At 47.6% G+C, this 26,541-nt stretch overlaps 1 long non-coding RNA gene across 1 annotated transcript; it reads left to right on the top strand.

Moving 5' to 3' along the window:
• Positions 1 to 754: 754 nt before the first annotated feature.
• LOC135983566 (uncharacterized) lies at positions 755 to 26,324 on the top strand. The gene is made up of 3 exons (XR_010601263.1): positions 755 to 1,304; positions 24,620 to 24,755; positions 26,039 to 26,324. It is a non-coding gene; the product is annotated as an uncharacterized LOC135983566 (long non-coding RNA).
• The last annotated feature ends 217 nt before the right edge of the window (positions 26,325 to 26,541 follow it).

Below are 26,541 nucleotides of genomic sequence, written 5' to 3' on the forward strand. Positions count from 1 at the left end.
GAGATCTTACCACAACATCAATGGTTTCCTCTGAAACATTGCACTGTGGGAGATCAGGCCTGAAAGATTTGGGCACTCCTTATTCAGACTGTCTAGACAGAGAACACCACACACATGCAAGTGCATTAACTATTGAACTCACTTAACTTGAAGTACCATCTATCGTCTCTTGTCTTATATTTAGAGTGTGAACTCACTGGGGCAGGGAACCATCTTTTTGGTCCGGTGCTTGTACAGCACCTAATACAACGGGGCCCTTGTTCACCGCTGGGGCTCCTAGGCTGTCCTGCAATACAAATAATTAAATATATTGCTGCCATTTCATTAAAACAAACATTTCTCTTCTCTAATAAGAACTTGTGTTTTCCCTTGAGGTCACCATGTGCTGGCAAACACGTTCAGCATTAGTTTCACTAGAGATGACCCTGACCTCCACAGCCTTTGAATAGGCCCTATTTAGACTTCCTGTGGATTGAAATCACTTTCAGGCCTGGACCATGCATTTGTTCAGCACGATCCTGCTCGAAGCCTCCAGACTCTACTGCCATATAAATACTAAATCTTGCATCCCTAGTGCTGGTTTCTGCACTCCTTACTCGGGTAAAACTCTCACTGAAGTCAGGCAGTAAGGAACACATAATTAGGCCCCTATAGAAGAAATACATTACTACTGACGTTATTTAAACTGTAGCCCATTGTCTTTGTATTAGTAATGTGAACAGTCTTAGGCTATGTCTATGCTAGCACTTGTCAGTAAAACTTTTGTTGGTCGGGTGTGAAAAAAGACACACTCCTGACTGACATAAGTTTCACCGACAAAAGTGCCGGTGTGGACAGTGATACGTCAGTGGGCGACTCTCCTGCTGACATAGCTACTGCCACTCGTTGGGGGTGGGGTAATTATGCCAGCAGGAGGGCTCTCGCCCGCCGGCCTAAAGCGATTACACGGGAGACTTATACTGCTACAGCTGCACTGCTGTAAGGTCTGTAGTGTAGACATAGCTTTAGTTAGTATCATAGTTCCACCCAGAGTCCCCAGCTGAGATTGGGGTCCCATTGTACCGTACATACACAGAGTAATACAGTCCCTGCTCTGAAGAACCTGCAGTCTGAAAAGAGAAGACAACGATTTGAAGGGGATATAGCAGGAACATAGAGGTGAAGAGACTCACTCAAGGTCACACAGTCGGTCAGTGGCAGATTTGGGTTTAAAACTAGGTCTCTTGACTCCCAGTCTAGCATTCTGTCCATTTGACCACTCTACTTCGTGCAAGCACTCCACTGAAGTCATTTGAGCTTTTCTGGTATGTTGTGTTTATTTTTTATCTTTCAGGAAATTATAGGCTCATTATTGAGCAGTAAAAATTCATTTTTATCAGTGTTGTAAAACTAATTTTCCATAAGTCAGACAAAAAAATTGCTCCCCTTTGCCCTTCTAGGACTGATCTCCCAGTGAGCTCTGTATTAATTATTACTGATATTGAGTTCTTTCAAACTACTTCACAAGTTTTAACATTGTGAGAACTGTAGATTATCAGGTATGTTTGATAGTGTATTTTATAAAAATATCTGCTGTTATATTTCTGCTTTATTAGCGTTTCGTTGACTTTAAGCTACATCTGGAAGCCCAAATATGAATCAATGCTGTGTTTATAGAAAAAAAATAGAAATGACTTGTTTTGTTGTAATAGTTAAACCCAGCATCAACCAAGCATCTTATTCAATCTGATTTTTTTTTTAAATAAACTTTTATCTGGAATTTAGACTTGTGCTTTTCGGGTGGCCATAATATTCCATAGGTACCATAGAAAAATCTTTGCCTATCTAGGTCATACTTGCCCATGTTGTTTGCAATGTATTGTACCCACTCATACCTAGATATTGTAAACTTGTGAGGGCAGGGAGTCAGGTTAGATTTACTAAATCTAACTCCAGAACAGTCATAGAGCTAAAGTATTATATAGACTTATGTAATATTACAAAAGAACATTAGACACAATTAGTGTGTGTGTGTGTGTGTGTGTGTGATTGTGTGTGATTAAAATAGTCAGAGGCTTATCCTTCCCCTCAGGTAAGGAGTGCAGCTCCTCACAACAGATTTTTGTGGGCTTTTATTTTGGAAGATAAATTTTTAAATGGCGGCACCTAACTAAAACATCTAAATCCTACAACTGGATGCTTAAATTGGCTCTTGGGTGTGTAATCCGTGTCGGAACTGACTAGAATGCCCAGTGTGAGATCTGTACCTCCTGGTTAGGCAGTCACATTTTAAGATTGGCCAGTGTGCACGCGGGTGTGAACACTGCAGGCATATCTTCTCATTGAGAAGTTGGCACACAGCACGAGTTCTTTGTGAGCTAGCTAGCAGGGATTGGATCTTGAATAAGGGATGAGATAGAGGAAAAATAAACATCTCTTGCCCAGACAGGAAGCTAATCATGTCTCCATTTCCAAGCGTGGGAGACAGGGTGGTCTCTAATGCATAGCCAGGAACTCCTGAGTTCTGATCCTGGAACTTGCTGTGACCTTGGGCAAGTCTCAAACTCTGATCTCAGTTTTTCTATCTGAGAAGTGGATATTCTAAGCAGAAGATTATAAGGGGATTTAAATGTTCCAAAGGGCTTTTGTTGGCCCTCTGCACCCCATGTAAGCAGCAGCAAGCTACTAACAGGTCCCTGCCCCAAAGGTTATTGTACCCTGCGTTCAAAACACTGCTACAATCCAGGACAATGTTTAATCCTTAGTAATGAACAGCAAACACAAAGAGCAATTAAATCTTAAAAAAAAAAAGTTTTCCTGTGCTATGCAATGGTTTTTAGTATCACAGTTAAGACTCATACTTGTCAGCATCCAGACCAGTCTCATTGATCTCAATGACTAGCTCTTACTGATTCAGGTTTATTTCCTGGCCCATACGTGGCAGGTGGGTTGTCCTCCCCATGCCTCATTACTGTCTGTTTGGGGACTGTGAATATCACTTCGTGTAGGGAATCCACAGGGTTACTGTCAGTGCTCTTGGCCACACATGCTGATGAATGATTAGCAGCCCTCTGCCAGAGATGCTGCCAGCCCTGGGTTGTGTGGCTTCTCCTTTAAAGGTTTAATTGTAATTAGTGCTGGTGAAAGGTGTAAGTTAAAGACTCCAGGAACAGCCTGGAACAAGCACAGCACAGACAGCAGCTGTGTAAGCTTCCCAGCATTGCCCTGGCCATGGGCTTCAGCCTTGCGCTGGTGGGTTGACCATCAGAGGCAAGAAGTTAGTTCAGTTGCACACTTCTTTTGAGAATGCAAAAATCCAGTCAATGCCAGTTGTGGTGGAGCTTTGTGATGTACAAACCCACCTACTAGTTCCTGGACAGTGATTAAGTCTGAATTGTGTTCTATGCTCAAACGAGAGTCTCCGATTTGGGCCATACTAATCAAAATGAATGACCTGCTGTAAACATTGCATTAATTTCCCTGGTAAAGAGGGGGTGGGTTATAACCTTTGCTTGGACATCACAATGCTGAGCTTCCAATCCTACAATCAAGCCCCTTAATCCACTACTTTTTAGAACACCCACAACTGTGGTGTAGCGGGGTAGTCGCCCGCTCCTGCCCTGAGGGGTTTAAAACAGCCCAGGAGAGGGCCATGGCTGGGGGCAAGCAGCTCCCAGGCTGATTGGGGAAGCAGGCACAGCTACGACCATGCCCCAAACAGACCTCAGCTAGCCCTTATAAAAGGGCTGTTAGCCAGAGGCTAAGAGAGAGTCTCCTCTAGCTGTGGAGGGAGAGGGTCTGGCTGCTGGGGAGTGTACCAGGGTACCTGAGGTGGAGCAGGGCTGAGGAAAGGCGAGAGGAGCTGGGGAGCTCCTGCCTGGTAACTCCCCAGGCTGCCAGCCTTGTGCAAGGCCAAATAGGTACTGGGGTTGCAGGGGGCAGCCCAAGGCCAAGGCAGCAGGTCCAAACCCCCCTTGCCTGTGATGAGTGGCTTATACGCTGCAGTCTGCCCCAGTGAATGGGGGCTAGATGGTGACTGGCAGTAGCCCACGACTGAGGCGAGGTGGGGATAGTGGGTGGGGGTTCCCCTGGGTGGGGAGACCCAGAAACCATGGGGGTACTGCCAGGGGACAGCCCCACCCCAAGAGAAAGGGGCACCGGTGTCCAGGAGGGAGACGCCAGCCGACAGAGGGCGGTCCGGAGGATGGAAAGCTAATTCCCTGGATGACCATCAGGAGGTGGTGAGTCTCGCACTGTTACATGTGGTGTGATTAAAATGGCAAAGTGTAAGCCCCTGTTGTAAGTAAAAGGTATCTACAGCTGTATGATGGAGTCTCACATCAATGCCAACATATGATGATTCAGCAAACACTATAGGTGAACATGCAGCGGTGTGCTCGGGGGGAGACAGGGGCATGGGCCCCCCAATCAGGGCCGGCTCCAGGGTTTTGGCCGCCCCAAGCAGCCAAAAAAAAAAAAAAAAAGCCGCGATCGCGATCTGCGGCGGCAACTCGGCGGAAGGTCCTTCGCTCCGAGCAGGAGTGAGGGACCGTCCGCCGAATTGCCGCCGAATACCTGGACGTGCCGCCCCTCTCCAGAGCGGCCGCCCCAAGCACCTGCTTGCCAGGCTGGTGCCTGGAGCCGGCCCTGCCCCCAGTAATCGTCGGGAGCACAGAACTCCTCCAGTCCCAGGGTCGCGGTGGGGGGCGGGAGAATGAGCTCCTCCCAGCCCCAGGGGCCGCGAGGGGGGAGAAGTGAAGAGTGAGCTCCTGCCAGAGCCAAGGCAGGTGTGAGAGCAGGCTCCTCCCAGGGGTGGTGTATGTTTGTAGAACGTGCTTCCTCCCTCCCCGCCCCCAAGGGGCCAAAGTTAAATTTCTGCACACACTCCTGTCATGGATACCCGAGGTCAGACCAATGAGAGAAATGCAAACACGTTTACACATTAGATTTGTCCATGAGCATTGCAACCTGTTGTATCTTTGCTTTGTGCTGTTCACGTTTTTCACAGAAGGTATTAATGCTTCAAAGCAGTTAATGGTGACAAGACAAATTTGCTGCCACCTTATTCTGTCATGGGTTGTTGCTTCCCAGATCTTGGGGTCAACTGACATGCTTTCAAGTTTGATGACAGCGTGTCTTTATATTGTTTGTACCAGCCATCATGAGAATGGGTGCCTAGCGTTAGCTTACCATAAAATATGGCCTTGAGTATTCTCAAATCAACCATATGAATGAGATGTCCAGACGAATGCAGGTGAACTTTTATGAGCATGCTTTGAATGCTGGACATCCAATGATTAAGAATTTTTGATTTCAGGAACTTGTCCCATAATCTGACCTTGCAATCAGACTGAAGAAAGTGCATGTGTAACTGATCTAGTTTTCTAATGTGGCGGTGCTACGTTATGCACGTCTCTCAAGCATATAAAAGTCTTGTGAGCACGCATGCCCAATAGACATTTAGCTTAGGGATTTAGCTGTATAGATACCGGAGAGAGAGAGATAATACATAGTAATGTGAAGGGGTTATTGGCATAACTTTGTGATATTTTTGACATCCATGAGTAATGAAACTATCACAAAGTTATAGCATGAAGGTCACCCCAATAAAACCCTGATAATTCACCACACCCTTGTGTGTTCTCTATGTACCACATTTTACAGAAGCAAATAGTTAGGAATGTTTAAGAGGTCCCCCCCCGCCCCCCCCAAAAAATTCCTTCTATTTTTCACATCCCTTCACCCACAAACTAGACTCTTAGGCCTGACCCTGTACCACTGATGTCAGTAGGAGTTTTGCTATTCGCCTTGGTGGGAGCAAGTTCAGGTCCTTAATACCATGAGTCCAAGTTCTAACTCCAGCTGAGCCCCTGAAAATCTCCCACTGAATGTATTTGGCTCTGAGGAAGAGAAAAATGAAAACAAGTACATGCTAACACCTCTAAGACATGACCGGAAATGCTTTGAGAGAGAGTGTGTTAGGATATTTAGGGCTGGAATCTTGGGATCTTACAAGGGTAAAAGGAAATTTCCCCTTTCCAAGTGTATAAAGCCTCTGTTTCTAGCCCTAATGAGATGTGAGATATCAATATCTAAACCTGTCACTAGCCAAGGACCGGTGTGTGCAAGGACTAGAGCCGGTTTAAGATTGGAGGCACCTTACACATTTGAAGGAAGGAATATTTTGCTAGCAGATATTTTCTCAGGATACAATGATGGCTGTTTGAAGATTCTCGGAGATTAGAATTAGCTGGATGTTCCAAGTCCCAGTGGGAAGCATCTCAGGGTTACGCCATATCCTAGCATATCTTGACATGTTAATTGATTATTTCCACACACAGATGAGAGAAGGGAAAGAATTGGAGGTAATATCTCTATCTGTAGCCTGCATTTGTAGGGCTTTTCTATATACTTTTAACAGAACTCTCCCCTGCAAAACATGGAGGTTCCGGTCTCTTAGCTCTCCAAAAAAATTAACTGGCACATCAGCCAGATTCCTGAAGGAAGGTACCGTATGGGACATCCACACATTTAGAACAAAAACTGTCAGATCTTGGGAGACAGACCTGTCCTCGCTTACAGACAGCCCCCCAACCTGAAGCAAATATTCACCAGCAACCACACACCACAGAACAAAAACACTAACCCAGGAATCTATCCTTGCAACAAAGCCCAATGCCAACTCTGTCCACATATCTATTCAAGTGACATCATCATAGGACCTAATCACATCAGCCACGCCATCAGGGGCTCGTTCACCTGCACATCTACCAATGTGATATATGCCATCATGTGCCAGCAATGCCCCTCTGCCATGTACATTGGCCAAACCGGACAGTCTCTACGCAAAAGAATAAATGGACACAAATCTGACATCAGGAATCATAACATTCAAAAACCAGTAGGAGAACACTTCAACCTCTCTGGTCACTCAGTAACAGACTTAAAGGTGGCAATCTTGCAACAGAAAAGCTTCAAAAACAGACTCCAACGAGAAACTGCTGAACTTGAATTAATATGTAAACTAGATACCATCAATTTAGGCTTGAATAGAGACTGGGAATGGCTGAGCCATTACACACATTAAATCTATTTCCCATGTTCTCTCTCTCTGTGTGTGTGTGTATATATATACCTATATCCTTACTATATGTTCCATTCTATGCATCCGAAGAAGTGGGATGTAGCCCACGGAAGCTTATGCTCAAATAAATTTGTTAGTCTCTAAGGTGCCACAAGTACTCCTGTTCTTTTTGCGGATACACACTAACACGGCTGCTACTCTGAAACCTGCCATTACACAGCCAGGCATCTGGCAGCATCTGACTACCAGATGCTGGGACTGGACAACAGGGGATGGATCACTCAATAATTGCCCTGTTCTGGTCATTCCCTCTGAAGCATCTGGTACTGGTTACTGTCAGAAGACAGGATACTGGGTCAGACCAATGGCCCAGTCTGGCCATTCTTATGTTCTTATCTGCAAATTCAGGGTAATTAGCATTATTTTATTGCTTGTTTGAAACCGTGAGTAATTCAGAGTTTGCAGTTTAACATATCTGGTATGCTTTCCACTCGCAGCTTGCAGAATTCACATCAGCCAAAGCACAGTGAGAACGCGTCAGAGTCTATGTGAAGGGTATGAAATAGATCTCATGGGAAAAACAGAACTGAAGATAAAAAAACACCCAAGAATGCTGAGAATCCTTCTCTGGAACTCTTTTTGTTTAAGGACCTTTAATAGTAGCCTCTCTGCTGGCCTTCAATCAGCAGGTCATCCCTCCCACCCCAAAATGCCTCACAATCTATCCCCCATCAGCTATTTCTTGTACACGCAATGTATGGGTTAAATCCTGAAACGTAATGGACACCTTCATGGGCTCAGGCAGTCAAGTGACTGTACCTGTCCAAACAAGTTGCAGTAAGAGTTGTTCAGATGGACCATACTGAAAGAGTAGAGCTCAGTGATTTGGAAGGCTTTACTGTCACAAGGTTTCTGGTGGAATGAGCCAGTCTGCACTGCAATGAGAAAAGTCTTTCACCAAATGAGGTTCTCTCTCCAAGTCTTGATTGCGGAGGTCCAGCAGAGTGCTTTTATACAGAGACCAGGTCAAAACTAGTGGGGAAAAATCATCCCTTTAACTAGATGTGCAGCTCTACCTTCTTACAGTCTCTGCTCATCTCTGCCTGTGTAAGCGGGGGAATGGTCCCGCTATTGTGGGGAACTTTCCTGGCTTCTGCGCTACCCCGGTGAAGTGGGCTAGCGAAAGGATCCGAGTCCTCGCTCCCACTTCCTTTACCCAGAGGCCTCCCTGCCCTTGAGGACTCCCCTTCCACTCTCCTTTCTGGCAGAGTCCTCGTAACCCCGACAAGGCTGGGTCCAGGATTCCTGGAGGGCTCGACCCCCAACCCTGCTGAGGTCACCCAGGACAGGGGCTAGGGTGTCCCCACTCTGGGGTACTCTCTCTGCACTGGGCACCTTCCTGACCCACTGATCATTTCATACAATTTAAAGCAAATACGAGTTGTTTAATTAACAATTAATTTTAAAAAAGAATAAGGAAAAATGGGAAAGGTTAAAGGAAAACACATCACCCCGCTCTGTGGCAGGGAACATTACAAACAGTGTCTCTGGAACGTCAGGGCAGTTCACAGTCTGTTCCTTGTAGGTCCCAGGCTCCTTCTCAGGCCCTGGCCGTGCTGCAGAGACGCTGCGGGTTGGACACTTGCTCTGGCGGTGGCCGCACGCTCTCAGGCTCTAGGTGGCAGGACTCTTTTTCCCAGCGTCGCCCCCGCCCGGTCGGGGTTACGATCCCCCTGCAAGTCTGGCCTGCAAGGCCTCTTGGCTGAGGCGTCTCCCTGTGCTGGGCCCACTGCCCAGGGTCCCCCTCACTCTCCCCAGCTGCTCAGCGCACCCAGCTCCGGACTGCTCCAGCCCCAGCTCCAGTTCCACTCGGCCTCAGCACGGCTGCTGCTGCTGCTCTGCCTTCAGCTCCCTGGGCTGCTTCTCTGGCCTCTCTGGCTCTGGTTGCTGCAGCTCTGCCCCCAGGACAGCTCTGCTCTGCAGGCTGCTTCTGTGACTCTGCTCCCAGCTCTGACCTGCTTCCTGGCTGCTTGTCTGGCCCCTCTGGCTCTGGTGGCTGCAGCTCTGTTCCCAGGACAGGGCAGGGCTGCTCTCTCTGGCTGTGCTGTGGCTTTGGGGCTGCAGCTCTGCGCCCAGCAGCTCAGCTCGGGCCCCTGCTCTCTCCTTAGCTTGGCCCCACTCTGTCTGACCCAGGCCATTCCAGTTCACACGGAGGACGGGACCCCCCCGTGGCCTCCTGACTCCCTGATTAGCCTGCCCGCCCTGTCAATCAGGCTGATCTGGAGCATTGGCCTCTCCTCATTGTTCCTGGGGCCTGTCAGTCTCAGGCTCCTGATTTGCCATCGACCCTTCCCCTTTTAGTGCTGGGAGCTAGCCAACCAAAACACCCCCACTGAATGTTAGTAAGGGGGCAACCGTCCCCTTACACCTGCAAGGTAGAGCTCCCTGGCTTTTGTTAGAAATTCTGCCCTGCTTCAGCATTCCTCTCTATATACCTGGGAGAGACTTTGCCAGAAGTAAATTCTCTGGGCTAGATTCTCAGCGGATGTAAACAGGTGGAGAGCCATTGATTTCACTGGAGTTATTTCAAGTTGCACCAGCTGTGAGTCTCGCCCTCTGCCTGCTATAGCCAGATAGGGCTCTGCACTTTGTCAGGATCGAGCTATATAGTAAGGTCCCAGTTCTGCCAACTCTACTCACATTGCGTGATACCTCTCTCCACAAGTTGTTACATTGCAATCAGTGGTACCACTCATGGAGTTAAGGCTTTGATTGACAGGAGCTCGGGGGTAAACCCAAGTCCATAGCCAGTAAAACGTAACCATTTAATGATTACTAGGACTGTGAAACATTTGTGTGACATCCTGTCCCTTTAAATGTTGAAGTGCTCTCTACTCCCTCTCCGTCTTGGTTTCTGTTTTGTGTCCAAAACAATAAAGTCACCCCAGCAATCAACTCCCTTGTCTCTATCTCCTCTGCTGGGTCCAAATATAACAATCTCCAAAGAAAAGTAAAAGAGCTCAGAATTGGAGGTTTTACTTTCTCATTATGCATTTGAAAAGGGGCTGCTTATCTTGCATTTTAAGTTTGCTACAAAACATGAGCTGGGTGACTGGGCATCTTATCAGAGTAATTTGTGGATCCAAAGTCTGGTCTCTTCTGCAATACACTACAGGAGAGCTGAGAGATTATAAAGAACTGGGGTGAAATCCTGGCCAGATTTCCCCATTTATTTTTATAGGCAGAAGCAGAGGATAAAGCTCAAACACAGCCTAACAAACCAAGTCTCTGCCCCGCTGCTTGTGACTGTTTTCCACACACAGCGAGCAATAGACATGTATTTTCAGGTCCCAATTCAGCAGTCCATGCTATTCAGCAACTACATGGACTTACGCATGTGCATAAACAGTTTGCTGAACAGGGACCTCAATGCACATGACTTTTTAGGATTAAGGAAAATAACTAACCAAGAAAGGACCAATATAAAATCTCCGTGAGGAAGAAGGCAGAGTGCATCTCTCTTTCTGTACAATTCCCACAGGCAGCCATTTTACAATTAAAGGTACAGTACCCAGAAAACAAAGCCATCGCTACATACACCACAACTCCTCTTCAACGACAATATCAGTCAAAAGCGCCCCACACATTTTTCTCGTCTCCAGTTCAATAATTGAACTACTGCGACAGGGAGATATTGATGACAACAATTAGTCTCATATTATGTACAGTTATAATTGTGAAAGCTCTCAATTGTAGTGTGATGCCACATTAAATCTTGGGGTGGGGCAAGATGGCAAAAATCCATGTAGTTTCTTAACTTCATTAAACTGTAGAGTTTTAAGCAAACCAATTTAATTAGGGTCATTTCTATTTTGCTGTGCTGAACGATGCACACATCACAGTGAAACTCAATACAAAATATTGGGAAATGCTAAAATACATGGTATACACAGATTTTAGCTCAACGACAGTCTCGGTGTGTAACTGAAGGCTCTAAGAAAGCTTATCTTTATGGATTTGTGTTTTCCTTTGAGGGTGAAGGAGCAGAAGAAATGTATTGGCTAGTTGGGGGGAGAGGGGGAGGCTTTTAAAACCATTACCAAATAGTCCCCAAATAAAACCAGGATAAGTACACTTTACAGGGCCGCCGAGAGCGGGTTCAGGCCCCGGTGAAAAAATTTTTCGGGCCCCCCAGCAAGGGCGGACCGGCTAAATAGGGCCCATGAGAAGGGGGGGAAGCTAGGGAAGCCGGGCCCCCTTCCGGACCACCGGGCCCCGGTAATTTGTACCGGCTTCCCCCCCTCTCGTCGGCCCTGACAATTTAGTCACTGATATGATAATCTTCTTAAAGGGACAGTGTCACAGTTAACAGGCCAACAATTGGCTCTCACATCACCTCCATATTGGTGCACATGACAAAATTAATTCCGCACATGGGTGGGCAGGGCCAGCTCCAGGGTTTTGGCCGCCCCAAGCAGCCGAAAAAAAAAAAAAAAGCCGCGATCGCGATCTGCGGCGGCAATTCGGCGGGAGGTCCTTTGCTCCCAGCGGGAATGAGGGACCGTCCGCCGAATTGCCGCCGAATACCTGGACGTGCCGCCCCTCTCCGGAGCGGCCGCCCCAAGCACCTGCTTGCCAGGCTGGTGCCTGGAGCCGGCCCTGTGGGTGGGGAAAAGTTAGAGGGAACACTGGCCCAAATATAGCATTGGTGAGAGCAGCTTTAACTTAAGTTCTGTGGAGGCACACTCATGCTGAACTCTGACCCAACGAGTTATCACGCATGTAGACATTGCTAGCGCCATCTATTGGTGAAAATGTGTAAGAAATTATTCTTGGATAAATGTTCTAACTTCAAAATTTCACCATAATGTGAAAAATTGGTAAAACCTGGGTTTAAACGTAACACAAATATTAACCACCATTACAGAGGGGACCCTGTAGGCCAGGAGGGATAATGAAAAGTACCTTTTGACCTTTATTTAGGTATTTATATATGGATTTAGTAGCTTAACTTTAGGCACCTACATTTGAAGTTTGCATTCAATATTTCATAAAGTATGAAACTTTATAAATACTAATTAAAAACACAGTAGTGTTTAAAGTACTGAGGGCATAAATCTGATTGTCTGGTAATTAACCCAAAAACCACATAACTAATACAGGAACAATAATTGCTTTTACATAATTGGAATTTAATTGATATTCATAAATGGTGCATTTAATCTCAATTTTAGGCTTATTTGAGGCATTTAATTGAAAACGTCCCCATCAGTTCTTGTCGCCTGCATTACACTTTCCCGCATTCATAATTGTGAGAGGAGAATTAGATAAATGCTCATTTCTCTTAAATCTAATCACTGCGGATGACATTGCTCGAGGAGGGTACAAAGCAGTTTAATTAAGGAAGAAGCTATTTGAATTAAGATACAGACCCACCATGTCTGCAAAAAGCCACATGAGCTGAAAGGCTGTCCTGAAATTTAACTTTATACTGAGCTATTCAAGGTCCATGATGCCTTGATTGAAATATAAAGCTCATTGGAAACCAAGAAAGAAACCCTTTCTCGTGCTATTTTTGTATTTTTTCAGTAGTGATCCCACAGCACTGGGAAAATGCAACATTAGTGTTTAGACTAGTGTTAGCCACAGGGCCGGCTCCAGGCACCAGCCCACCAAGCTTGTGCTTGGGGCGGCACCTGGAGGGGGGCGGTGCGGTGCTCCGGCCCCCGGGGAGAGCGGGGCCATGGCCGGGCTCGCCGCCCTCCCCCTGGCGCTCTGGCCGCCCTCCCCCCGGCGCCCTCCCCCCCCGGCCGCCGGGGGGAGAGCGGCGAGCCCTGGCTGGGGCTCGCCGCCCTGCTCCTTGCGCTCTGGCCGCCGGGGGGAGAGCGGAGCCCCCGCCGGGGCTGGCCGCCCTCCTCCCCCTCCCCCCCTGCAGGGGCGGGGGGGCGGCCGGCAGCTTTTTTGCCTGGGGCGGCAAAAAAGCCAGAGCTGGCCCTGGTTAGCCAATGCCCCGGAAAGTTTTGACGGCCACAGATAAACCCCCACCTCCCTAGGACACGTCAGAGCTCCCACATTCCATTCCAATTCATTTTACACAAGAGCTAGAGGAGCATTGATTGAGACTACTTCTAATCCAAACAGGAAAAAATACCAGGTAGGGCAAAATGAGCAAATATAGGCCCAGATCTTGGGCCAGTTTAGAGCTGCATTTGGCACAGTACAAAACTCTGTCTATCCTGGGTGCGCTACTATGCAATATTTTCATTAATGACTTGGATGATGGAGTGGCGAGTATGCTTGTAAAATTTGCAAATGGCGCTAAGCAGGGAGGGGTTGCAAGCACATTCTAGGGCAGTCTTACAATTCAAACTCATCTTGCTAAGTTGGAGAACTGGTCTGAAATCAGCAAGATAAAATTCAATAATGATGGGTGGAAAGGACTTTAGTCAGGAAGGAAAAAAAAATCAAATGCAAGACTACAAAATGGGGAATAATTAGCAGCAGTAGTGCTGAAAAGGATCTGAGGGTTATAGCGGGTCACAAATTGAATGTGTCACTGTTGCAAAAAAGACCCCCCAAAAAACAAAAAAAAACCCCACACGTGTCATTCTGAGAGGAGTCTTGTATGTAAAACATGGGCGGTAACTGTTCTGCTCCACTCAGCACTGACCAGCAGAGGCAGAGGAAGGTTTCCTGGGGCCCTGGGCCCGAGCAAGTGTGGGGCCCACACAGGGGGGTGTTTTTTTTCACACCCCTGAGCGAGAAAGTTGCAGCACTGTAAATTGCCAGTGTAGCCAAGCCCTTAGTTTAAAAATGAAACTAAAATAGGAATAAGGCAGAGCAAAGGAAGATTCAGACTAAACATCTTATGAGGTGGAATCCTTGATGATGATAACGGACATTACTGCCAGCCACCTTGCTAAGTGTCAAGCAGCTTCTGCTTTGCTGCCTGAATGGCGAGCGTCACGGGTGCGTGGATTCACCGCTCGGCGGCATCGCCGCGTGGCTCAGCTGGGGAATGAGCACATCACTGGCCAGGCCCTGTCCGGTGGCTGCTCAGCCTGTTGCCTCAGTCACACTGTGGCCCCTTCCTTGCTCTCAGGAGCTGCAGTGCCTTTCTTTTGTCGTTTAACCCTCTGGCTGAGTCACCGTCATCCTCCCTTCTGGAGTACTGTCAGAGATTCCTTCCTCAAAGTCTCAGGCAGTCTCCATCGCCACTGTGCCAAGCCCAAGGGGAACCTGGGCCCACCTTCTACTCTAGGTTCCTGTCCAGGGACCCTCAAGCCCACAGTTCAGGTCTATCCCTCTCAGCCCTTACTCCTCCTTCCCTGGCCTGCTTTCTACCCTGCCTTTCTCAGGCTCCTACTTTCCCCCTTGTGTGACTGAGGGCTTCCTCACTGCAGCCTGTTTCCAGGCTCAACTCCTGGGCTCTTCCCGCTCAGCTGAGCTTCATTCTTAATCAGTCTCATTACCCCTTAGGCTGCACCTGCTGCAGAGCTAAGACTAATTGGCCTCTCTTGCCACTTTAACCCTATCCGTGCTGGTGTGGGGTGAATGCCCCATCACAGTGAGGAAGTTCAGGCTGGGGTCTCTACTTCAGTTTTGCTACTGAGTCCCTCTGTTTTCAAAGGGACTTAGGAAAAGACCTATTGGGCTGTCTTGTCAATCTCACTGCTAATGCAGGATTGTTCTCCACAGTGTATGCGACAGTGCTTTGCATCTCAAAACATGTAAGAGGTTTTCCTGGATGGCTTAGGGTATGGGTAAGGGGTTCCTTCATCTTTTGACTAGATCTGTTGTACTCTGTGTGAAATGAGTTGGTGGTCTCAGCCCAGGTTCAACCTGGATAAAAGGGAGGAGTCACTGGTTTGGCAGAGAGAAGCAGCTAATGGAGTTGGCTGGGGTTATGACTGCTTCACATGCTGGTGGAGTGCATCCTCTCTTTGTCAAATTGGCTTGCAGATTTAGAGTATTTTTGGCTCCCCACCTGCTCTTTGGTACCCAGGCTGCAGTAGTGGCTCAAATGATTTCTTTTCCCCTGAGTTTGGCTGAGACGTTGTGGCTTTTCCTTGATACTGCTCCTCAGTATAGTCACCCCCCATTTGTCCCCTCCCAGCCAGAGAAATTAAATGCACTGTGCTTTGGGCTACCAGCGAAGGCCAGTCTGAAGCTTCAGTCAGTGAAGAATATAGCATCCTACTACACTCACAGTCCATGCATCATGTTCTTTGCTGTTTCCAACTGTTATTGAAGGTACTGAGTAAAGCCTCGTCTGATTCGGGACCTGGCTGCCACTGACTCCAGTGTGGCCAAGACAAATGGCGCTAATGGGCACCCTTGGAGACAGTGTCAATGGACAGACCAAGAATAGACCAGACATAGAGAACACTATAGTGAAGTGCCAGATAATCTAACTTAGCTCTTTAAAGGACTTTTCGTCCACAGATCTCAAAGGAGGGCATCCTTATCCCTATTCTAGAGATGATGAAACAGAATTACAAAGAGGTGAAGTGACTTCAAAGCAGATCAGGGGTCAGAATGGGGGGAACTCCTCAGCAGATCAGGGGGCAGGAATGGAAGCCAGATCTCCAGCCCCCCCATGCCAGTATTCTATTCCCTGGACTAAGGTGCTTTTTATTCCACCAGCTGTAGAAGTAGGGCTCTTTTCAGGCCCATGTTGAGGCAGATTGGCTGGATGGGATAGGATGAGGCTGGGTAAGTTCCTATTGCTGCTGCCTGTGTTGTCCCTGTCCTGTGGATAAATCAAGGCCTGTCATTCTGAAATCAGACATTCACCTGCTACAGTTTTAGAACAGGAAATAAAGACCTGGTACCATGTGCGGCATTGAAAACCTTTTGTCATCCTAACGAGCCTGAAATTATGCAATAACAATCTGGACATTTTGCCCGTAACCTCTATATAACGTATAGGCCCTCAGAGCAGCCTTTGCCTTAGACCCTTGCTAACCCTGTGTGCGGACAGATGTTTCACACCAGCTCCGCTGTCTCCTTTCACAATATATCTGGATCCCTGACGCGGCAGCACAGTGACCGAGAATGGGAGAAAGTCATTTCGTTCCGAAAACCAGTTGCTTTTGGGGGGGGAAAGCAATTCCAGTGAGTCATTTCCGATCCTGCAGGGCTTTCTGGCAGGCATCTCTGGCTCATGGGGTGTGACTGCAGCCGAGCCAGCTAACTTTAACCTAACAGTGAAGCTGAGGCAGCCCGGGCTGTTCAAGCCCACCAGGAACCCTGGGTAATGACTTGGGCAGCTAACCCTCACTGAAGCCTGTGTTGCCACAGCTGCAGTGCTCCAGGACCTGAGCTAGCTAGACTAAAACTCACGGTGATCGGGGGAGGTCCCGGATGATTGGAAAAAGGCAAATATAGTGCCTGTCTTTAAAAAAGGGATGGAGAATCCGGGGAACTACAGACTGGTCAGCCTCACCTCAGTCCCTGGAAAAATCATGGAGCAGGTCCTCAAGGAATCCATTTTGAAGCACTTGGAGGAGAAGAAGGTGATCAGGAACAGTCAGCATGGATTCACCAAGGGCAAGTCATGCCTGACTAACCTAATTGCCTTCTATGATGAGATAACTGGCTCTGTGGATATGGGGAAAGCAGTGGATGTGATATACCTTGACTTTAGCAAAGCTTTTGATACGGTCTCCCACAGTATTCTTGCCAGCAAGTTAAAGAAGTATGGATTGAATGACTGGACTATACGGTCGATAGAAAGCTGGCTAGATCGTCGGGCTCAATGGGTAGTTATCAATGGCTTGATGTCTAGTCAGCAGTGGATATCAAGCGGAGTGCCCCAGTGGTCTGTCCTGGGGCCTGTTTTGTTCAACATCTTCATTAATGATCTGGATGATGGGATGGATTGCACCCTCAGCAAGTTCACAGATGACATTAAGCTGGGGGGAGAGGTAGATATGCTGGAGGGTAGGGATGGGTCCAGAGTGACCTAGACAAATTGGAGGATTGGGCCAAAAGAAATCTGATGAGGTTCAACAAGGGCAAGTGCAGAGTCCTGCACTTAGGACAGAAGAATCCCATGCACCGCTACAGGCTGGGGACCGACCGGCTAAGCGGCAGTTCTACAGAAAAGGACCTGGGGATTACAGTGGACGAGAAGCTGGATATGAGTCAACAGTGTGCCCTTGTTGCCAAGAAGGCTAACAGCATATTGGGCTGCATTAGTAGGAGCATTGCCAGCAGATCAAGGGAAGTGATTATTCTCCTCTATTTGGCACCGACGCAGCCACATCTGGAGTATTGCATCCAGTTTTGGCCCCCCCCCCCCCTACAGAAAGGATGTGGACAAATTGGAGAGAGTCCAACGGAGGGCAATGAAAATGATCACGGGTCTGGGGCACATGACTTATGAGGAGAGGCTGAGGGAATTGGTCTTATTTAGTCTGCAGAAGAGAAGAGTGAGGGGTGATTTAATAGCAGCCTTCAACTACCTGGCCTTTTGGAATAAAACGAGCTGAGGCTCTGGCTACTTGCAATCCCACAACAATATGTTCGGCCTGTGAAGCTCTCCTGTGTACCAGGCTGCTCGGGGATGGATTGTGCCACACATAGGTGGCGAGTTATATGGGCCCGTGGTGCCTGTGCTCCACCAATATTTAGGCTGCCCTGGACCCCGCATCCCCCTGAAGCGCGGGGCCCCCCAAAGCACAGGGCCCGGGGCGGTTGCCTTGGTCCATCCTATGGATGGGACAGCTCTGCTTGGACCCGTTCTGGGCACCACCAAAAATTATATAAACCTGGCACCCATGGTGCCACAAGCCCAACTCGGTTGCAAACCTTTAGCGTCCTACCCGCTGACGATTCTACAATGCTTCTATGCACTTACAGTCTGAACAACTGTAACAGATTAAAGTTTGAGGCAGCTTAAAATAAACCAGCAAAATAAAACAGCAAAGGAGACTTTTCTGTTTGACTGCACTGGACTGCAAAGTGTGTGGTGGCCAGTCACTGGAAATTGGTTTGTTGGGGCAGTGCCGTGTATTTAGCTCTAATACGCCCACTTGGTCCAGGACACCATGCCTTGAGTATAGCACACAAGTGCTGCAGAGTAGGGGATTAGGTCATGGAAGATGAGAGACGACGTAATGAGGACAGAAAAGGCACAGCATGAACCTAAAGGATCTGGAGCAGAATGGGAGGTGGTTCAGGCTGAAATCATTCTCGCTGCAGGGTGTGGACAGGCAAACCCAGACAGATGCTTTATCTGTGGGCCTGACCCCGCCCTCCAAGGCCTGTAATGTTGCCGTGGAAATTACTGGTCAGCGCTAACCGCCCACTGGGCAGGCTCAGTTTGTTTTTCTACCACTCTGGTGGCAAGGGTGTAATTTCATCCCCATGTGCTGCTCCCCGGTGTGTGCAGTAAAAGGGAGGCGGAGACATCCTTGAACGCGCCTGTGTGTGTCCTTTAGGAGGAGTGGGGTGGCAGAGGTCTTGTGGGGAGTGGGAGATTGGAGCCTAGAGTGCTCCCCAGATTCTGCATGCAGGGTTGGGAAACGAGGGTGTGAAAGGGGGGCGAGAGAGAGAGAGAAAATATGTGGAAAAACAGGTGCAGGCTCAGGCAGAATGATGTGTGAGAGAGCCGGTCTGGAGTTCCCAGGGCTGGCAAACTCCCTCCCTCTCCTAGGTGCCCTGGGGTCTCCCTGAGCCTGAGGGAGGAGTGAGAAGAACAGAAATACAAACTCACTCCATCCCCCAGGGAACAAGGAGCAGAGAACAAGCAGCCACGTCTGGCTGTGGATGAGGTCTCTAGGGAGGGACCCACATACAGCTGTGACCATATAAACTCCTCGGAGCATGGCCATGTGCACTGGGAGTTGGCGTTAAGATTCTGTCTACTCTCGATCCCTTTCCAAACAGCTACACTAGGCGGGAACATTGTGCCCCTGGGAAGTCTGCTTCCCCTTGCTCATGAAGTCATGGTACAGCACACGCACGCAAGTCTGTGAGCGGTGTGTGTGTGTGTGGGGGGCTTGTACCCCCTCTGCCTCCTCGTGCCTGTACACAGGACAGGCTGTGATCTGGCCCTACAAACAGTTTAAAAGGGTGACCCCTGTAGCTTGAAAAGTTGTTTAATGAGTCACGTCTTTGGGAGCAGCACAGAAGAACTGAGTCTAGGGTGACCAGATGTCCTGATTTTATAGGGACAGTCCCAATTTTGGGGTCTTTTTCTTATATAGGCTCCTATTACCCCCCCCCCCCATCCCGATTCTTCACATTTGCTGTCTGGTCACCCTAACCGAGTCCTTAGGAAGGATTTGAACAATGGTGGGTGGCTTGGCTGGGGGAAGAGAATTCCATTTGTGGGGCCAAATTTGCCAAAGAGCCAAGGGCCAGATTTCCAAGTATTCAGCACCCAACGTAAGGGACAGATTTTCAAAAGAGCTCCGTAGCCCCGAGCAGGCTTTGGAAAACGGGCTGCTTATGGTGGCACCTAAATAGGAGCCGAAGTTTTCTGAAAATACTGTCCCAGTTGTGAGAGCCGAGCCCTTCAGAAAAGGCTGGTGGTAGGGGGTAGCGTCACCGATACAGGAGTGGGCAGATGTACGGGGCCCACAGCAGAGGACAGATATCTCCAGCAGTTTGTCTTTGCTCTTTACTGGGATCATAGAGTTTTTCTTTTCCCTGGGGGTGCTCCAGACACTGGCCTAGGAAGCAACAAAAGAATCTGTTAGACTCTTGAGGGAGTCACCTCCCTTCCTTTGGTCAGTTTGGAACTACGATGAGGTAATGCTCACCTGACTCTGAACGGGGGGGAAGGGGGACAAAGCCAAGAGGGAAGAAAGGACATGATAAAAGGGAGACACGTTTGCCAAGCTCTTCCTCTCTCTTCCACTTACATCTACAGACACCACACTAAGTGACTGAAGCACTGATCAAAGGGGAGAACCTGGCTGAAGAGCAACCAGCCAGCTTGTGGTGAGAAGCATCTACGTTTGTAAGGGCATTGAAAGTGTTAAGATCAGCTTAGAATGCGTTTTGCTTTTATTTCATTTGACTAAATCTGACTTGTTATGCTTTGACTTATAATCACTTAAAATCTACCTTTATAGTTAATAAATATGTCTGTTTGTTCTACCTGAAGCAGTGCGTTTGGTTTGAAGCGTGATAGAGACTCCCCTTGGGATAACAAGCCTGGTACATATCAATTTCTTTGTTAAATTGACAAACTCATAATTTTGTCAAGTCTTTTCACTGGGGGCACAATGTACCTGCTCTGAGATCACAGAGACAGACCACTGTGCTTCATCCCATTCACTCTTTGAGCTTTGACCTCAGAGGCATGCAGATGAAGTAGAACCAATGCAGGGGGCAGAACAAGGGAGTTCATACTGGGGATCTGGAGCCCACGTGTGTCACAGAGCACCGCTCAGCCAGAGCTCCTCCCACTTCTTCATGCAGTGGGATTTGGGGGACAGGGAGTAGCATGGATCCACCAGTCCCAATCACTGTTTCCCTCAGAGCAGCGATGCTGCATCATGCGGTGCTACTGTATTCTCAGGCAGCTATGGAGCCGCTTCACTGCTGTCCATAGAGTGGGAACGGAGAGTTTCTTGCCTTTCTCAAGGCTCTGCAGAGGATTTCTTCTCCCACAGACCCACTGTGCCAAGCCCAGCTTGATTGCACTCCAGAGGGGAAATCCAGGCCCCAGTAAAGTCGATGGGAGTTTTGCCATGGGCTACAATGGGGTCAGGATTTCACCCCAGATGAGATCTGAGAAGAAACAAAGGCTTTATGTGCCCCGGAGCTGCTGTATCTGCTCTTCAGCCTTGTAAAGAGGGCCCATGGTAAAGGCATAATGTATATCTTAGCATCACCGATAAGGTTCTCCTGCTTATTGTGCGGTTCTAAAAACCTTTGGATATATATGCACTTTACACAGCATATATAAATTAGCTTTTCTGCACATATGCATGGTCAGACTGGGAATTGCTCTAGAGTACCAAGAGCTGAAGGTTGTGCCACATGTTACCTGAAATTTCAAATCACCTAGATTTTCTTTAAGGGTCTGTTTAGTTCCAGAACTCTTAGGATCCTAGTCTGCATAGGTTAGTCCCCTCTGAGAGATTTTATATATCAAGTAAAGTGGTTCAGAAAGCTGCAAATTCAGGATTGTGCAATAGTGACAAAGACACATTCATGCTGCATCTTTCATCTAAAGCTCTCAAAGTGCTAGATGTCTGTTACACACAGTCCCTGGGTGACTTCCCCCACCACTGACATATACCCACCTGTGCACCATGAAAGAGACCAACAGCCTTCAAGCAATTCAGTGCGACACACTTCACAAGAGCTCAAAATAGAAAGTGAAGATTTTCCATTGCAACTGATTCTCCCACTGGAATTTCAGATGGGCAGACTGGGAATTATAATCTCCCTTTCAGATGGAATGGCTGCCTCTGAGCAGTGATGGGCTTCATAGCGAAATGAACTCAAGCTGTAAAGGTAGGGTCTGGATCCCAACTTTCCCAAAGTTCAGGCAGGAGGTGCAGATCCGGGATTTTGGTTCAGTCTGTTAGAGAGATGAACTAACCACGGCACTAGGATGCAAATCCAATCCAAGGGTTTGGTTGGAGTTTCTGTCTAACTTCAGAGGTGAAATTCAGGCCAGTGCAGAGGGCCAGCTCAAGAACTAGACATCTCTTAAGTCCCATTCAGGCACTCTGCACAGGGGTTAATTTCATCCGTGTGGAACCGGTAGGGAGAATACCAAATGATTCTGACTCGGTCACCTCTTCAGAGATTAAAACCAGAACCTTCAGAATCTCAATGTTTTGATTCATTTTTTTTAGTCACCATTTTCTTTACCCTTTCACCATAATTCTTCTCCCCCTCCAGGTCTTCCCTTCCTCTCTTTCTTCCTGATGTCCCTATTTTCTTTCTCTGCCTTGTGTGCAGGCCACTTCTCTCAGCTGCATGTCAAGAAGAGAACTCCAGTCCATTATCTACCCCACCCCAAACACCCTCAGTCAGCTCTTAATGTAAAACCCTGCAGTCACAACTCCATTTGGCCTACTTTCCTTTGTTGTTGCGGAGGTTCCTAAGTAAGGCCACAGAAGATTTGTGAGCATCTGTGACAAGTAGCTTAAGTTGCCTGTCATAATGTTCAGTAAATGAACTTTCAGAGAAATCGTCCATTGAATCTTAATCTTAAATTGTAGGGTTTATACATTTGTAACTACTCAGACTTCAGTAAACCTCTCCCATGAATTTGCCTTTGGTTCCCTTTTCAGTCTTTTCTCCTTAGCTGATATGGCACCTTTACAGACCATAAGGAAGGAGAGGAAGGATGAGAGAGGGATACGCCATATAAACCATTGTGTTTGGGCTCCATGCAAAGCACTTAGCAAAGTCCGGGAACATTGCTATGTCTGGTCTTCTTGAGTTACTGTTTCCTATGTCATGCACCTGGGCATGCCATCCCATGCAACAGCATCTAGTGATTAGAGCACAGGACAGGGAGTCAGAAGTTCTGGATTCTGTTCCAAGCTCCAACACCGATTCTCTTTTTGACCTTCAACAAGTCACGTACTTTAGCTTTGCCTCAGTAACCCTGTGATGTTACACTCCATATTCTTCATCGAAATATTGTTATGATATGAATATGGCATAACTAAGATATATTTTATGCAAGATGGGTTATGTGAGATATCATTGGAAAGGTTATGATTTACTGAATGTGTTTATCCAATTTATATGCCTGTATCATTTCTGTATCTAACGTTAGGAATATTGACTATGTAACAATTAAAACCATGTGTGTACTTGGGAAACACTCACCAAACAGCAGGCCAACAGCCTTGATGGGCCATTAGGAAGAAAAAATATGACATGGAAGATACTAATCTCTCTCCTTCCTGAGAAGCATCCTGGGACATTGCTTTGACACTACAAGGTCATGTGACCATGTCACCTGGTACTAAACACCATCTTGGACTTCTAGTGATTTTCCACAAAAAGGAGGGGGAGGTCAAGACTGGGAAACAAAAGGTTCCCGTCTTATGTAAATTCTATTTAAGGCTGGGGAGTAAGCTGATCTGGGTTCACTCTTCACTGAATCCCCACCCAGGATGATAGCTGGAAAGATCTGAGAAACAAAGACACAGGGGTGGGGAAGAGTTGAGCCCAGGCTGGGGAAGGGATCTGGTCTGTGAATGTGGTGTCTGAAGATTTAAGCTGCAAGCAGGTAGCTAACCTTCAAGAATTTCTGCATCCTGCCCAAAAGCAACATTTAAGGTGAGAAATTACTTCTTGAAACCAGTCTCTTTAAGATCTTAAACTTAGTCTGGGTGTTTTGTTTCATTTGCTTAGGAATCTGCGTTGTTCTGTTTTTTATCCCTTATAATCACTTAAAATCTTCCTTTTGTAGTTAATAAACTTGTTTTTGTTTATTATGTAACCCCTTTGGGGTTTAGAGAGCATGGCCCCTTTAAATCTTTTCCTAAGGGGGAGGGAGAGAGTAAGAAAAAAGGAGGGAAACTCCAGGGGCAGCGCTGGAGCTTCAAGGGGAGGGAGAGGCAGCCTGCAGGCCCTGGAAAAGTGAAGCAGCAGAGAACCTGCCCGAGGCCTGAGACGGACAGGGCCGATCGGGGACACCCCAGGACAGGAGCCAGGAGGAGCACTGTGCCAGGAAGGACTTGCCCGAGAAGGACAGGCCGGAGCTGGCCCCAGTATCACGGCTGCCCAGAGCACACATTAAGGGAGGGGGTGAATTTATGAGCTTCTGTTGTATCGATTTCTCTACAGCGCAAGACAGTATTATTTTGGGTACTTTCCAGAGGGGAGCTGCACTTGAGTGCTGGGCAATTTCCTAGCTGAGTCTTCCCATAGAGACCTGCTTGCAGATTCTGTGTGATTCTACAGCTGGTGCGTCCCTACCGGTGTATATGTGCTGCCAGGGGCCAGAGAGCCCGATTCAGCAAAACAGGAAGAGGGAGCCTAGGCCAGTGGAGCAGGCAGGCTCAGTGAAACCCCAGTACATCAGGTGGCACCCTGGAAGAGGGGTCCAACCTGTCACAAACCCCATCTTTAAAATGGAAATAATATTATAAATCTGTGGCTATCAACGGACTTCAAGGCTGACATTACGCTATGCATCATGGCCACTCAGAATTCATGGTGGCAGTAATAAATGAACTCAGATCCTCCTGCCCCAAAAGCAGGGGCCCCTAGTAGCTGAGTGAAAGGAGAATCTCTATTAGTTATTAGTACTTTGGGGCTTATGACCTACAGATGAGCAATTTTTATATGAATGGTGGTATATGCACTTTAAGTCGTTCCGTTGTGAGGATTAATTCATATTTGCAAAGTACTTTGAAATCCTTGGATATAAAATGCTATATATGTTGTGATTCTGAATGACAGCTTCAGTAACCTACACGTTGCTGTGATTATGTACAAATATCCCTGCTTGCAGATGACTTTGAGATCTTCCCATGGTTTCTGATGTCGTCCAAGAGGAAATGTCACTATTTCTTTATGACTGGGCCCCTTACATATCCTGTCTTTTATGTCTCACAGACAGCACTGGCAAGACACAGTGACCAGAGAACTCAAATCTGCCTTGAGGGATGCAAGGAGAAACCTTGAAAAGCGCAACCGTCAAAGAGAAAGCCGAGCGAAGGGAAAAGGGAACATGTGCTACAGAAAATGAAATGTAACTAGGATGCAGAAAAGAACCCTCACGTCAGGAGATCATAACATTACTCAGTAAAACACAACAGAGGATTTCCCTTTCGGCCATTTCCTGCTTATTACACTGTAGCAGAGAGAGTCGATTTCATTCCTCTGCATTAATTAACAGACTAAGTAAATTAATTCTGCTAGTCATTTACAGTTGAAGATCAGACACGTATTCAATGCTGTATTAATTATGGGTCCAATTGTGCTATTTGGTTTGTGGCAGTCTGTACCCCCATATTCACCCCTTGCACACATTATCCTAATACTGCAACTACAAGTGTGCCTTGCGAGGGAGCATTGGAAAGCTCATAACCTGCTGGTTAATATTGTCCTGATAAAATGTGTGTGGCAACATTGTCTGTAAAGTTGTAAGATTTCACTGTATGGTGTTACTAAGGCTTGGTCTACACTACAGAGTTAGGTCAATGTAAGGCAGCTTATATCGATCTATGTCAGCGTCTACACTACAGCCTTGTTCCCGCCAATGTAAATGTCCTACTACACTGACATAACTCCACCTCCATGAGAGACGTAGGGCTTATGTCGGTGTAGTTAGGGCAACATAGTGTCTCTGTAGACACTGCGTTACTTAGATCGGCCATTGGCTAACGTTCTTGTCAATTCACACTCTCTGCTAGAAAGACTGGTAAGTTCTCTGCTGTGAACCCTGTGCCTGGCTTGGGCTGTCACCCCCAGGCATGTGTCTCCACAACCCCAGGGCTCCCAGCCCAGTTGCTGCCCGGGCTCCTTGCTCTAAGCCTGGCTGCTGGGCACTGAGAGTCCGGGCTCCCAGCTCCCCATAGAGCTCCCAGAGCAGAGACAATAGCAGTGTGGTGGTAGGCTCTGTGCTGTGAAACTGAGCCCACCTGGGGCTCACAACTGGGGCTCTCCCCTGGGGTGGATGGGGGCTCCAGCTGTGAGCCCTGCATGGCTGTCAGTGCCGCACAATGCCCCACTTCAGCTGGTGCAAGTGTTTCTGGTGAGGACATGCGCTTAAAGTTGAAATGGCCATTTGAAATGAGACATCTGTTGGAATCAATATTTTGTTTTGAAATGTCACAGTTTTGTTTTGATCAAAACGTCTGAAACATGTTTTTTCTCAACAAATATGGATAGTTTCAATTTTCATCCTGAAAGCGATTGTCTCAATATCAGAATCTATTTCAGGATGGAAATACCATATTCTGACGAGCAATGAGCACTAAGTGTAAACCAACTGGCATAACATTTCATTTTCCCTTTTGCCTCCGCAACTAGAGCCAAGGAATGGGACGCAGTGCCGGGGGAGAAGGTTTGCAGACTGAACCTTGGGCATTACAGCCAGGAGGAGGAGGTGCCCTGACACCCGTTCAGCAGGCAGGCTGCCGAGGAGCCGGGCTGGCGAGCCAGTATACTCCATCGTACCTTGACCGGGCTCTTTGTCAAAACTGAACCAGCTCTGCAAAAGTTTTGATTTTTGACAAATCAGTGAAATCTGACCAAAAAACCCAACCGCGTTTCACCAGAATGTTCCCAACCTGCTCTAATAAACATCTCCTGTTCAGAGACTCTGATTCTGTGTATTCATACTCTGCTTTTCATGTGGACGCTGAATCTACGTGGGCATAGCAGCCCTCAGCCCTGGCTCTTCTGTGTCTGTGCTGGCCCTATCTTAGTATCTCAGAGCAGTGCTAAGGAGAGGATAGCGCAGCAGCGTAACAGCTGCCCAAAGCACTGTACAGGTGCTTGGGTACCTGATCCCTTGCGATGTGTGTTTATGA

This window comes from Chrysemys picta, chromosome 1 (genome assembly GCF_011386835.1).
Source record: "Chrysemys picta bellii isolate R12L10 chromosome 1, ASM1138683v2, whole genome shotgun sequence".
Classification (NCBI taxonomy): Eukaryota; Metazoa; Chordata; order Testudines; family Emydidae; genus Chrysemys; species Chrysemys picta.